The sequence below is a fragment of the Canis aureus genome, chromosome 18, assembly GCF_053574225.1.
Source record: "Canis aureus isolate CA01 chromosome 18, VMU_Caureus_v.1.0, whole genome shotgun sequence".
Classification (NCBI taxonomy): domain Eukaryota; kingdom Metazoa; phylum Chordata; class Mammalia; order Carnivora; family Canidae; genus Canis; species Canis aureus.
Window position 1 is genome coordinate 14,475,799 of NC_135628.1, and position 15,755 is coordinate 14,491,553.

General features: G+C 39.4%; 1 protein-coding gene and 1 pseudogene across 2 annotated transcripts in view; both read right to left on the reverse strand.

Moving 5' to 3' along the window:
- The window catches only part of NPSR1 (neuropeptide S receptor 1), a 145,195-nt gene that overhangs the window by 69,252 nt on the left and 60,188 nt on the right, over positions 1-15,755 (reverse strand). The window lies entirely within an intron of this gene.
- LOC144288269 (developmentally-regulated GTP-binding protein 1 pseudogene) lies at positions 2,588-3,723 on the reverse strand (annotated as a pseudogene).

The following is a 15,755-nucleotide window of genomic DNA, read 5'->3' on the forward strand; positions in this document are numbered from 1 at the left end:
TAAGGAGAGAAGAAAATAGAAATAGCTACAACATAAAAACACAAAATGTTCCTAAAAAAGAATATATCAGGCAAATATTAACTAAAACAAAGATGCTGTGGCTACACCAATAGAAGATAAAATCTTAAAAGCTAAGAGCATTACTGAAGATAGAGTTACTGAATATTGATTAGAAGTTTAATTCACTGGAAGATGTGACAATTCTAAACTTGTTAGAATAAATAAAGTAAAAAAATAATAGAACTACAGGGAGACATAGACAAATGTATTGCCATACCAGCAGATTTTAGCATCTTCTTTTAGTTACTTATGGATCAAGTAAAGAAAACAGTCACTAAGGATAGAAAAGATTTGAATTACACAATAAACAACCTTGACTTGATATAAATATATAAGTATTGCTCCTCAAATCTGGAGAACGCATATTTTGAAAGGCACATAGCACATTATAAGATTGTTATGCACTAGACCATGTGTCAAGTTTCATCCAATTTCAAAAGCATCTAAAACATACGAGACATTAAGCTAACAATAACAAAGACATAACTAGACAAGCCTGGCATTTTTGAAAATTAAAAAACATACTTCTAAATAACAATTTGTCCAAGAATAAACTGTGATAGAAATTATAGATTAATTAATCATAATGGAATAGTAATGACAATAATATCTGTCAGAACTTGTGAGAGGAGATTAAAGCATCTTTGAGAAATACTTGTGATCCTTAAATGCTTATTTTAGAAAAGAAGAAAGTATGAAAAGAAATTATCGGAGTATCTAACTTAAGAAGCTTGGCAATGGTGGAGGTGGTATTACTGAAAGTGGCAGCATAGAGAGCTCCCTGGTTCCATCATGTCAAAAACTAATAAGCTAGTAGAAACTCTCAGAATCAGCTTTCAAAGAACTCTGAAAGATAGTAAAACAAAACAAAACAAAACAAAAAATGAACAAACAAACAAAAAACTTAGAACAACTGGGGGGAAAGCCTAAGACATTGCTGCATTGCAGTGAGATAGTGCTATGGTATTTTATTTTTATTTTTTTTATTTTTAAAGATTTTTGTTTATTCATGAGAAACAGAGAAAGAGAGGCAGAGACATAGGCAGAGGGAGAAGCAGGCTCCCCATAGGGAGCCCAATGTGAGACTCAATCCTAGGACCCTGGGATCACACCTTGAACCAAAGGCAGATGCTCAACCACTGAGCCACCCAGGTGTCCCTGCTATGTCATTTTAAATTGCATGCTTGGCATACCCCACTCTCCAGATCGGCTGTGGCCATAAAAACACTGAGCTCCTCGTGGAGGTCGCTAGTGCCACAGGGATCATTATGAATCTTATTTTGAAAGAGCTGTGATTGTGTTTTGACCTGTCTGGCAATTCCCCTTAGCACTGGTACAAAGTGTGGCCTCATATCACCTGACTTGGAGTGTTCCCAGGGCTGAAGAGCTCCCCAAGTGGCACTTGCTGAAAATATTTAAAGACAAAGGTATTGAATACAGTAGTATGGAGCAAAAAATAGTAATAGGGACAAGCAACAGATAAAGCAAAAAGCCAGGGAAAGGTGAGGTTGGAAAAGAAGATATTTGGGGGAATAAAGGCTTTCAAAGAACCCATGAACACAGGTGCTTATACACATTCTCAGGGCTTCATGAATTCTCAGACAAGTCTGGAGGAAACCTTATAGAAGCTTTCCTTTCTGGGAGTTTCAGAGGGAGAGACAGAGACAGAAAAGGGCAGAAAATATTTGAAGAAATAATGGCTCAAACTCTCCCCGATTTGAAGAAAGACATGACTCTATATATGCAAGAATCCCAATAAATTCCAAGAGGGATAAACTCCAAGGCACATCATAGCTAAACTGTTGAAAGCCAGAGAGAAAGACAGAAAGTAGTAGAAGAGAAGTGACTTGACATATACAAGGGATCCTCCATAAGACCAGCAGCATATTTCTTTTCTGGAACTATGGAGGCTAGAAGGCAGTGGGATGACATATTTAGAGTGCTGAAAGAAAAAAAAACTGTCAATCAAGTTTTATGTCCAGCAAAATCACTTTTTAAAGATGAAGCAGAATTTAAGACATTCCCAAATGAAAAACAAAAATATTTCACCAGTGGACATGCCTTAGGAGAAATGTTAAAGGGAGCCCTTCAGGCTGAAATGAAAGGCCACTAAACAGCAACTAGAAGTCATGTGAAAAAATAAGGAACAACAGTAAAGTTTCACAGCAAAGGTAACTATAAAAGCTAGTATTGTTGCATTTCTTTTTTGTTGTTGTTGCAGTCACATTTTTATCCATTTCTAAGACCAAGCTCCCAAGTAACCCCTTCTGCAGCTGCCTCACTGTATATACCCATCCTTATTCAATCCATTCCCAAACAAATTCTGACAATGACACATGAGCTACACATAGCTGGCTGGCCTAGCAAGTCCTTTATGCAGTTGAATTTAGAAGGTGACACCAAGGTAAGACAACTAAAGTTCCAGTTTGATGGCCTCCATCTCCCTCCCCTGTATCCTGATCCACTGGTTGCCAAAGCTAGAAAGGGTTTGGGATAGGGTGCTTGGTCACAGGAAAAGCTGCTATGGTTGGCCCAGCAGATGGGGAGAAGGGAAGGTTTCACTTCTTCATAATCTGAATGACATCCTCGTCCTCCAACATATGGTCTTTACCCACTTTTTGAGGATTATGTTTCACAGACAAACCCCAGACCAGAGCATATTTAAATTCTTTGATAAGATTTTTGTGAATCTTCTTGCAGAAATCCTCCACTGTAGTCCTGGAATAAGGCAGCACCACTGGAGATGTATAATCGGGCAACTGGCCTTTGGGTTTGGTGTAAATCCTCACTAGTTTCAGATAGTCCCGGATCTTTTCCAATAGGTCATCAAAATTCCAGCAGTGATGGGCAGAAATGGGTACACAGTGAGGCACCTTATAGATGATATCCAATTCCTCAATGGAGATTTGATCAATCTTATTCAACATATAGATACAAGGGATATAAACTCTGTTTCCTTCCACCACATTGATGAGGTCATCTGCTGTGGCATCAATGCAGAGTCACATCAGCATTGTGAATTTTGTATTCAGCCCGAATGCTTTTCACAGTCTCAGCATCTGGCTCACTCTGAGGGTGAGTGGCCGTGAGCTTAATGCCTCCTTTATCCTTCTTCTTAAAGCCAATGTTGGGGGATTTGCTGTTCAAACGAATGCCAAAGCCTTTCAGCCCATTTTCAATTATCTTTTTATGTCTCAAGGGTTTCAGGACATCCAGAACAATCAGGATCAAGTTACATGTTCAGGCCACTGCAATGACTTGACAGCCTCTACCTTTCCCATGCTTTGCACCTTCAGTGATACCTGGAAGATCCAGGAGCTGGATCTTAGCACCTTTGTATCTGATGACACCAGGCACAGTGGCCAGAGTAGTGAACTCATAGGATGCCACCTCAGAATATACACCTGCCAGGTTACTAAGCAGTGTTGACTTCCCCACTGATGGAAAACCCACAAACCCAATTCGAGCATCATCTGTCTGGGCCACATCAAAACCTTCTCCTGGCCCACCACCACCACCACCTTTTGGGATAATGAGTTCTCTATGAAGATTAGCAAGGCAAGCCTTAAGCAGCCCTGGGGGTGTGCTGTGGCCTTGTTCTTTTGAGTCCGAGCCATCTTGGTTGGCTTCAATCTCTGTGATCTTCACTAAGGTGCTGTTCATGATGGCGAGTCACAGGGAGGTCTATTATTGCATTTCTTGTAAGTATTGTAATTTTTCTTTCTTGTTTAATACAATTAATTAATTAATTAATTAATATTAGAGAGAGAAAGAAAGAGTGTAAGCAGTGGGGAGGGCAGAGGGAGAGGGAAAGAGAGAGAATCTTAAACCAGGAATCTTAAGCCTGACACAGGGCTCAATCTCATGGACCTGAAATCATGCTGAACCAAAATCAAGATTTGGATGTTTAACTGACTGAGTCACCCAGGTGCTCCTGTTCAATATGATTTAAAAGACAATTGCATAAAGCTGTAATGATAAATGTATGTTAATGGGCACACAACATATAAAGATGTAATTTGTGGCCAGCAACAGCAAAAAGGATGAACTTGTAAAGACACAAAGTTTTTGTACATTGTTGAACCTAAGTTGGTATTAATTTTCAAACTTGATTGTAGGAATTATGACATTACAAAGTTAAGATATTTATTATAATCCCATGGGTAGCCACTAAGAAAAAAATAAAAATCCCACAGAAATAAGCAATTAGAAAAGCTATACACTAGAAAAATATCAATTATTCCTAAAAGGAGGAAGCCATAAAAAAAAATTCAGGAACAAATAAGCTATAAGCAGAAAACAAAAAGCGAAATGGTAGAAGTAAATCTTCCTTTGTTAGTGATTACTTTAGATATAAATGGATTAAACTAATCAAAAGGTAGAGAATTGACAGAAATCATTATTCAGTTATATGTTGTTTAAGAGACACTCATTTTAGTTTCAAAGACACAAATAGGATGGAACTAAAAGAAGAGGGGAAAAATCCAAGCAAGTAGTAACCGAAAAAGAGCTGTTGTGGCATTACTAGTTCATTCATCAATAAATATTCATTAAATGGCCCACTATGTGCCAGACACTCTTCTAAGTGTAGTGAATAAAACAGATAAAAATCTTCCTTTCCTGGAACTTACACTCCAGTGGCCATTAGTGGATATATTTGAAGGTTGAGACAACTGGATTTCCTGATAGACTGGAAATAGAGTGTGAAAGCAAGAGTCAAACTATCTCTGAGGTTTGGGTCCTAAGTAACTCTAAGACTGGCATTGCCATGAATTGAAGTGGTTCCATATCTTCTAGATTCCACACTTTCTAAGAACCATATTTTCTAGATTCACCTTCCCTATGCTGTTCCAAGTTATAATTTTTCAATGAGAAATTTGAGAGGCAAAAGTGAGGAGAGACCATTCTGTCAGTAGGTCATGGAACGCACATGTATAGGCAGCTTCAAGATTTACAGTGGCTTCTCCAGCTTCTGGAAGAGCCTTTTTTGCTTTCTGAGGGTGAGACAGTTGGTGGGAGATTTGCCACAAAGCCTGAGAATTGCTACAGTTCTCCAGAGAACATTTGAGAGCCACTGGCTTTGGGGTGGGTCTTTCCTTGACCTTCTGGCTTCTTGGTCTTCATCTTTCCGACCATGATCACATTTGAGAAAGCACCCACTTAACTACTACATTTCTTTATTCCTATAATTGTTGCAGTGATTTTGATTTAATGACAAAATCTGGATTGAGACAGGTAGGAAAGGTTCCAAGTGGAGTAGGTTTAGGGGGACAGGATCAGAAATACAGCTCTGGATATGGATTGTTTGAGACATCTTTTTGTGGCAATGTCTAGGAGGGTTGCATATTCAAGTCTAGAATTTAGAAGTGAGGTCTAATCTGGAGATGTAAATGGGAAAATTATTGGCATATAGATAATATGTCAAGTCATGCTGCTGGATGAGATCACTAAGGAAGTGGGTGTGGCCAGGGAAGGGTAAAGATATGAGAACCAAGTTTTGGGACACCCTAAACTAAGAGATCAGAGAGAAGACCAGACATGGAAAGGAGGCAGGGAAGGAGGAACCAGTGGGGTGGGATAAAAATCAGGAGAGTACGGTGTTCTGAAAGGCAAGTTTGGAAAGTATTTCAAGCAGTGGGGAGTGATCAGCTAAGTCAAATTCTGCTGACAGGTCGATCAAGATGTCTGAGAACTGAACATCAGTTGATTATGTTTACTATATATATGGAAGCTAGAGAAAAGTAAAAAGTTGGTAGAGGAGGAGAATCAAGTATTTTATTATCACCAAAAACAACATTTTTCTGCACTTCTTTTTTCTGTGAAAAGCTTTATTTTTTTTATATAGCTAAGTCCACTGTGCATATATAATCCTCTATCTTGCTTTTCATTTACTTTATGAGTTTTTTTCTATACTATTACAAATTTATTATTAACATTATTTTTAATGATATGTTATATTCTTTGAGGGGCTGTAGCATATGTTATTTAACTGTTCCTTCAATGTTGAACATTTAAGTTGTTTACAATTTTCTGCAGTTATAAATAGCCGTGTGATAAAAATCTCTTTGCAAAAAGCTTCATCAGCGGTTTTAGATGACTTCCCGGGGGTAGATTATCAAAACCTTAACTGCTATTTTTTAAAAAAGAACATTTTTAAAGCTCTGTTTCAGGCTTTTGGAAATTAACTCATTAAGCATTACTTTTCACGAGATCCATTTTGTTTTCCCTAGAGCCTGAGGTTAAGAACTCCTACTTTTTCAGCTCTTATATTCCAATAATCACCCAATTTATTTTATGGAGGAAAGAGGGAAGGCTGGCATGGCATTTGCGGGGAACATATGTATAGGACCCAGATATGTATTCACTTATTCATTCATCTATTTATTCATTCATTTATTCATTTATCAAAGTCAACAAAGTAGAAAAGAGGAATAGGGCTCTGGGACAAGAAATGAGAGGGATGGTCCTGCTCTGAATGGTGCAAGTTGGCCTTCATTTTAGCTTTTTCCTCCAGGGTTTTTTTTTTCTCTGAAATCTCTAGGACCTCTTTATGAAGCATGGCCATCTCTGTCTGTACACCTAGCTGTGCATGGAGGTTGGAAAGGGAACATAGTAATCCATGGACTATTCCTGGGATTCACAGGATGCTGGTGAGGCTCAAAGGAATAAAAAATTGGAGACTCACTGAAGTTTTACTGGTCACCGGTCATTTTTGCTTACCCTACGTATATTTCTGCTGCTGATGGTATACAATAATCCTTTTCCCAACCAGGTCTTAATGCACATGATTTAGGTGGTGTTGACTTCATTCCTCCCACCAATGGTAGACTAGTGACCCAGATCAATCAGAGTAGCCCATCCCATGGCCATAGTGATTAGCTACTAGCTCTAAGGATAAGCCTAGTGCTGGTGGAGTCCTTTGTAGGGTGAGAGATCCTGCCTAAGAGAAAGATACAACCATTAAATGGGGAGAGAACAGCAAGAGACAGTAGTAAGGCCAGCAGGAAGTGAAAGAGAAGACACTTGCAGGTAGACACTGGTTTTCAAGAAGAGTGAAACCTAATAATTGCTATGAAACTTCATGGCCCTTTAGACCAATTTGCCGAGAAACACTGTCCTCTGAGGAGATGCTCTACCTCAATCTTAAGGAAAAGAAATGATAAATCTAATCTCAGGAGCAAAATCCACATAATGAAATATTGCTATTTCAATACCCAGATCTCCTTTGAGAATAGGCATGTACAGTCAAGCCATTTCCCTTTTGCCTTTTGAGAGCATATGATTTTCCTGACATTAGCCAACCAATTTGAAATTTTTTTTTTTTTCAAATAATAGAGGCTTTCTTTGCTGACTGTCCCTCCAAGGTTATAGGATAGTAGGACAGGCTGGGTTTTGAGGAGACTATAGCTGTCTTGAAATATGTTTAACTGTAAGAAGATCCTCCATATTTTCCATCATAATGACTGCCTATCCTCCAAACTGTCCAAGACCTACACCTTGAAGTTACATACTCCCAATTCCTCCATTTCTATCAGTCATCATCAAATTCTAACTCCTGAATGTTTTTTTTTTTTTAATTCATCCACATCTATCGCCATTGCTTGGCTTAAACAGCAGAATTCCCAACTCTCATCTTGCATCAGCATCATCTGGGGAATTTTAAAAAATATCAGTGCCCAGGTGTCACTCCTAGAGATTCTGATATTAATGATCAGAATGGTATTCGGGAATCTGCAGTCTCAAGAGCTCTTCAACTGACTGTCATATCCAGCCAGGGTTGAGAAGCACTGGATTTGAAGCTATTGTGAGATCCTTATCATCTCTTTAAGATTATGAAAATATTCTAAATTGTCATCTTGACTCTTGCAGTCTGGTTCCTTTCCAATCTGTCCTCCACTCCACTTCCTGGGAAATTTTTTGGGGGAATTGATTTCCAGTAGAACCTATCTGATTCTGTCACTGCCATGATTGTGACCCTTCTATGACCTTAACCCAAATGTATGGCTGGAAGCACAACCTTATAGTAGGCCACCCACCCCCATCTCTTCAATATAAACTCCTATGCCGTTTCCCTTCCAGTGTTTCCTACTCCAGTACCAAAGCAGTCTTTGGTATTCATAAGAGAAATACCTTAAGACAGTTGTGACATTCTATTTTCTTGGATGTCATGTAATTTCTTTCCATACAGTGCAGTATATTATACCTGAAAAATTTGTGACTTCAATGACTCAATAAATGCAGAACTAAGGTAATTTAAATATCAAGTACAGTACATTTTATCATGAAAATAACCTCCACACAGAGTTGCATTGCATCTCTATAGTAATACTGACCGAAAAATGATGAATGGGTGAAGTATTCTGGTAGAGTCCACATTTGTACAGAGGTGTGATTAAGAAGCCCTCTCCTCACAAAGCCCTGTTACTTAAATTCTGCAAAGGAAAAACTATTTCCTAAAATTTCCAACCAACTTTTATTTTTCAGCATATGCTTCCAAAGCCTTAATGGTACTTTCACTGTGCATGGGTTCCTGTAAAGAGTCAGACTCCTGCTAACACTCTAAGTTCACCATCATTTGATCATTCATTTATTGTATCTCTAACTAGATAAGCAATTTTTGGATTGGTTCAGGCAATCATTAAACCAGATTCATGAGTAGCCTTTAGTTCTTTCTAAATGCTATACTCATTATCATTCAAACTTTAACAAACAGATGAGTTAATATTCGTCATTTATCTGCAACTTCTTTTTTTTCTGTCCAAGAACTAATAATCTCTCACTCGTTACAGGTGCCACAAGCACTGGGAGTAAACACCATTTTGTGCTCACTTTTTACAAAATAACAGCCTCACTGTAGAAATGTACATGTGTATTTGCAGATAAAGATGTTTAGTAGAAATGTGCCTTCTGAGTAGTCAACTGGTCTCACATCACCAGTTTCATGATGTACTTTGCACAATGACCTCAAACTGTGGATGAGTCACATCCAGTCTCAGTGAAATTAAAATTGCTAAAATGTCAGGGACCTCTGGTATGGATACCCAAATAGTCCAGAAGCCACCCTAGAATTCTGGTATGGAGAAACAGAATGGTACAAAAGCCACCATGGCAATTCTCAGTAAGTTGCCTGGATGATGAGCCAATAGAGATAATTGGGTTTTTCCTGTGTCAGGAGATGGAGCTGCACTTGTACTCAACTTCCTGGGTCTCAAGCAGGCAGCTGTCATTCCTAAGCAACTATTGTAAACAACTGACACCTAAACCACCTGCCTAATGCCCAGGTGATCTTTTTCTTGCCTCTCCGACTCCCTTCCCCACCACCGATAAACTTGCCCTAGTTCTTGATAGATAAGAAAGGTGAGGGATCCCTGAGTGGCGCAGCGGTTTGGCGCCTGCCTTTGGCCCAGGGCGCGATCCTGGAGACCCGGGATCGAATCCCACGTCGGGCTCCCAGCGTGGAGCCTGCTTCTCCCTCTGCCTGTGTCTCTGCCTCTCTGTCTCTCTCTGTGTGACTATCATGAAGAAATAAATAAAATCTTTAAAAAAAAAAAAAAGGTGAACAACTGGAGAACCTGAGTCTGTTCTGGGAGGTACACTCAAGACCTGCCCCAGTACTTCCCAGGGGGAGTGGTTAGAGAAACACACTTTTTTTTCCCCCTTAGATTTGCTTTACAAATTTCATTGAAAACTCTGTCTGGTACACATAACCTGTGAGGGGATCTTTAACCTGAGCCCTTTTACATGATAAGCTTTTAGTGTCACTTGTGAATTCTGGAAAGCGAGAAGCCCAAGTGTCATTTGTTTTTATAATGACACGACTGTGCCCCATCCTGTCTTGTGTCCCTCTCCCTTTGCACATTCTGTCCTTCTGCCTATCATCCCTTCCTCCACTAACCACCTGGAAACCACTAGTGGGATTTTGAGATCCATCTGTGTGATAGTAACCCTCATCCCCTGGCCCTCATCCAAGGCAGAGATAAAGCACACCTGTCCTCCATGCTACTGATAGGTGCAAAACAGACATAGGCAACCAATTCTCAGTACTGAGGCATTATTCTCCAGGATTGGCCCATCCTAGGAGGCAAGGCTTACCAAAGCTATATATTTTTTATGTATAATTAATTTTGTATTACATAAGGAGTATGTATTTCTAAAAAAATGAGAAAGTACTGAAAAGCTAAATATGACCCAGAAATAAACACTTCCTAACGTTTTGTTGATACCATTTCAGATTTTATTAAGAACTGGCCTGATGCCCTACCAATTTCTTGAAAGCTACTTTCTTTTCTTAGTAGGAAAATATGGCAGGTCATTGTTATCCTTATTTGCACTCATTTAGTTAGTTAGTGGAACATTAAACATTTAAAATAGGCTGACTGGTAAATTGCATTTTCTTTTTGTGTTTTACCTGTTCACATATTTGTGCTTATTTCTTTATCTTAAGTATTTTTCTTTGATTTGTCAGAAATCTTTAGTTGGTGAGCATATTAATGATGTAGGAAAGACGTTAGGGTTCGAAGCCGACAGCCAAGAAAGAATTCTTGAGATGTATGGTGTAAAAAGGTGATTTTATTTTATTAAAGCACGGGGACAAGACCCATGGGCAAGAAGAGCTGCACAGGGATCATGAGGAGTGGCCCATTAGATGCTTTCAAGTTGGGAGGGGGTCAGGGGTAGCGTAAGTCTCTAAGGAATTTTGGAAGCAATGTTCCAGAACCTTGAGGGGCTAGCTATCATTTGGGAAAAGTTCATTTATCACTGTCTAATAAAGCCTGAGTCATGAGACCCTTCAGATGTATATCGGTGGGTCATGTGCTTGGGGGATGATTGCCAACATGTATCTTGAGGGTTAGGGGTAGAGATGAAGGAAATTTCCAAAGGAATATGTTAAAGTAGACAACCTAGGGGTTGTGCTAAGATTGCCTGTTGCCCTTAGCAAAGTGTCAACATCTAGGCAGTGAAGTCCCTAGAGGAAGGTCACTCTGCTTGTTTCAAGGATTGTCAATGGGCTGGCTGTAGACAGTAAGGAAATTTTTTCTTTTTTTTTGGCAGTAAGGAAATTTAATAATTTTTCTTCTGCTGTGGTTTCCCACATCATTAACTTGTGATCAGTTATGCAAATACTACTTTTATTTTAAATATTCTAATTAGTTTATAATTTTATTTTTTAATTTTCACTTTATAACTTAAGTTTTGTTTTATATATTTTTTTGAACCTGCTAATAATCAGTTCTTGATATCACACTTAGAAATAATTTCTACCTTTATATCACACTTAGAAAAATACATCCTCACCTCATCCTAATTATTGAAATTTTTTTCCCTAAAAACAGTATCATGTTTATATTGGAATCTTTAACCTACTTCATTGCTTATTCAAGTAAACCTCCTTCCTTTTTTTTTCAAAAAGATTTTATTTATTTATTTTATTTATTTGACAGAGACCACAAGCAGAGGAAGTGGGAGAGGGAGAAACAGGCTCCCCACCAAGCAGGGAGCCCCGTTTGGGGCTTGATTCCAGGATCCTGGGATCAGGACTCAATCTGAAGGCAGACACTTAACTGACTGAGCCACCTGGCTGCCCCGGTAAACCTGCTTCCTTGTCTTCTCTCCTCTCTGCCTTCCTCTAGCCAATTCTTTTTGACTCACCGACTGTTTTTGATATTGGGGAAATAGCAGTGAACAAAGATGATACAGTTCCTGTCTTCATAGAGTTAATATTTTAATGAGAAAAACAGATAATAAACACAAAACCTAAATAAATATAGATTATAATGTTACAGAGTGATAAGTGTTATAATAAAATATGAAAGGAGTAAGGAGCTAGAGAATGGGATGGGAGTGTTATATAAGGAAGCCAGACATGGCCTCTGTACATTGGCTCCTACATTGCTTATTTCTTCACAGCAGGCTGGGATCTGTTAGCTCAGAAGCTCACTGGCACCAAACTCAAAATTTTAAATCCAATTTTTTTAAACACAGCCCCAAAAAACAGATTTTCAGCGTGCCTGCTTTGTAGGCCCTAAAGCCGTGTCCAACATCTGCTAGCCATAGATAAGATAAGCTCTGGGGCTCTACAGATCTCAAGCTGATGCTGTCAACTTTGGGGTTCCCTGCAGTGCCACTGAGAGGCATCATCTAGACACATAAACCTCGATTCTATGTCCCGCTTGGCCTCCTGTCCTTCTGAGCCGTGACCCTCACTCCATAGCCTCTGGGTCACGTTGTCATGAAGAACTTCCTCACATACAAACTTGTCAAAGTAGCACCTAAATGAAGCTTGTGTGCATCACTGCCACCTCGTGGTCTATCTTTTTCATTGATCACCCGAGGAAATCCCTCAAACCCTCTCTGGGGTGCTGCTTTTTACTTAGAGAGGCCAAGGAAGGCCTCACTGAGGAGGAAACGCTGAACAAGAGACCAGGAGGAGCTTTGGCAGAAGAAGGCAGTTCAAGTTGGAGGGAAGAGCAAGGGGGGGGGGTGGGGGCTGTGGCAGCACAGAGCTGAGAATATGCTGGAAAGCAGGAGCACGGATCAGCCATTGCTTATTCATCCACCTTCCCCCATCCCTTATTCATTTCAAAAGCACTTTTCTTATATTTTAAAGTCTTATGTATATTTGATTTGCTTCTGGCCTTTCATTCTGTTCCTTCGCTTTCAGATCTTAAGCCAACACAGACTTGTTTTGGGATGAGCAGCTACATTTTATTTAATGTTTTCCTTATAGAAAATTTCTCGGAAAATATCAGGAGTGTATGTTCTCAGATGTGCTTTAAAATAATATCTGCTAGTTTTAAATTAAATATCCAGTTGAAGGGGTATCTGGGGGGCTCAGTTGGTTGAGCATCTGTCTTCTGCTCAGGTCATAATCCTGGGGTCCTAGGATAGAGCCCAGCATCTGGCCCTGCTCAGGGGAACCTGCTTCCCCCTTCACCCCCCTTTGTGCTCTCTCTCTCTGCTCTCTCTCTTTCAAATAAATCAATAAATCAATAAAGTCTTTTAAAAAAATCCAGGGGAAGTCTTCATCTGAATTGTATGAAACTAAAATTTTGATTTCAGGATAACTAGAGTCTTTACAAGCTGGTGTCTTTTGATCAGAAACACCAAACAGATTTTCAATTATTAAATTTTTAAATGCCCCTTAGTTACCTGTTCATATAAGTCACTACATTTATTTTTAAAGTGGATTCACATGCACTTTGTGTTTTGGTTGCTCTATGAAAATTTAATACATAGTTTTTTTTATTCTATTTCTTAATAGGTTATTGCTAGTCCATAGGAAAGCTAATTGCTTTTTATATTTGTTGGTTTTATAATCAGCTAATTTAATTAAATCGCCTATTAGGCCCAACGGACTTTCCAAACAATCTTGCATTTTCTTTTTAGATAGTCACATCATTTGCAAACTGATAATTTCACTCATTTTTTTTTCACTTGCATCTTTTACTATATTGTTTTCTTATTGGATTGCATCAACCAAATTCCTTAGAGAGTTTCCTTTTGAACTGCAGAATCTTTGTATGTGTTCATTGATTTTTCTATCACAGATTGGTGTGTTTTTTCAAGATGCTTAAATCTTGCAAAGTTCAGGGGTACATCTGTTCTCTGGGATCGAATACATTTTGACTCTTTCATTCACAAGGAGATGGAAATTTCAGGAAACAGAGGCAAACAGAGATCAGTCAATAGGTTTTGCTTTTCTTTTATTCCTTCTTAAGTGGAAGAGAAAGTAGTCTCCAGGGATGACCTGTACTGCCATAGCCCTCAGCAGGATGGGATTCTTGTGCAGCCTGGACTCTGGGGCTGACAAGGCTCCCTGGGAGAGGATGCTGTGCTCAGAAGGTTGTACTTAGAGCTGAACCTTGAGGGGGGGAAATGGGTGACAGCTCTTCCCAAGGGTCGGTGGGAGGTGCTTGGAAACCCTGATCGCTTTCTTTAGGTCAGAAACTATGAACCCACTGTGAAATAGAATCTCACTTTCATTTTTCTCTTGGGGGGCAGAGGAACAAACAAGCTTTCTCTCCAGCATTTAGCGGCAATATAAAAAGCAAGCAAAGATGTTTTCTGAACAAAAAGGGACTGTAACAAAGAATTTTCAGACAGATTATATGTCCTCTCTTTGCTCCTATTTGTCTATTATCTGGGAAGAGACCCACAGAGACTATGGCCAGCCGTCACCACCTCCAGGCCAGGGGGCTTTCCTATGGGAAGACCCTTGGTGCATGTAGCCTGTCAAGGCCTCAGGCCTAGCAGAGGGGTCCTTCCTGAGGCTCTTTCCCAGTACCAGCCTCGGAACTGAGCTTTTTTCTTTCACAGACGATGCAACACTTATTTAAATCCTAGGATGATCCCTGAAAAACCTGAGGTGAGCAGACATAGGTTCTCTAGTTCCATTTGGCCAGATCAAGACCTAGTTTTTTTTTGTTTTTTTGTTTTGTTTTGTTTTGTTTTTTAAGAAACTAAGGCAAAAGCACTAGCCCCACCTGGTGCTTTTTTTTTTTTTTTTAGAGTATTTTTTTCATTTAAATTCAATTAATTCAGATAGAGTGTATTATGAGTTTCAGAGATAGAGTTCAGTGATTCCTCAGTCTCATATTACACTCAGAGCTCTTGAGCTCTGCAAGGGGCTGAGGCACTGCCATCACCCTCTCTAGCACCACCACCCAGGTAAGAACTGGCTCCATCATGTACACCCCCAGTCCAGCCTCGTCCACCTCCAGCATGACTCCTTCACCCAGTATGGACTGGGAGGATCATCACCATGATCCGATGCTCTGTGACTGGGTCTGGTGCATTGCTTCCATGACAGATACCTAGAATGTCTTTTATTTGTAGCTCTTGGTTTTCTGAATTCTGGAATTGAGAATGGAGTCTTGCTCGGTATCCCTTTCACTTCCTACAAAGGGAAACCTACAAAGGTGGGTTTCTTTTTTTCTCACATGCTGGCTTTCCATGTCACCTGCTCTGAATCTGGTAAAGTCTGTTTTTTTTTCCCCCACATGGATAGCACTCTTTCCTGGCGTCAGGCATATAGCTTTGATCTTTCCTCCTATATTTTTGTTATATTATTTTAATGAGAAAGTTGTTGGGGAGGGCAAGTTCGCTCACATAGGCTCAGTTAGCCAACTTGAAACAGAAGGCAGGATTCTTCTGCGGTGTGGTGGGGTGCTCCAAATCCATGCATTTATAAGTAACTCTCAGATCCAGACTTTATAAAAATAAAAATGGTTTGTGAGATCAGCTGAGCCTATACTATAAGGACTATGAGCTATTCATTTATGTCATAGATGCACTCATCCATCCAGCTACTTGCTTATTTGTTCATTCCCTGACTTCCTGCACGGCATTATTGAATATTTTAGTCCGCACTTGAACAAAATCCTGTGGTGATGGTTACACGGATTTACACATGTGGTAAAAGGCACAGAGCTCCACACACACATTCTACCTACATCAGTTTCCTGATTTTGATATTGTATTAAAGTTATGCAAAATGTTATGCAAAAACCACTGGGGAAACTAGATGAAAGGTACAGAGGATCCTCTCTCCACTGTTTTTGTAGCTGCCTTCGAATTTATTATTATTTCAAAATATGTTAAGAATAAAGCAAACAAGATAAACATGAGTCTTGCCTCCTTGGAGATCACTACTTATCAATGAATTGTGAAACACTGCACATGTGTTTGAAGATGGG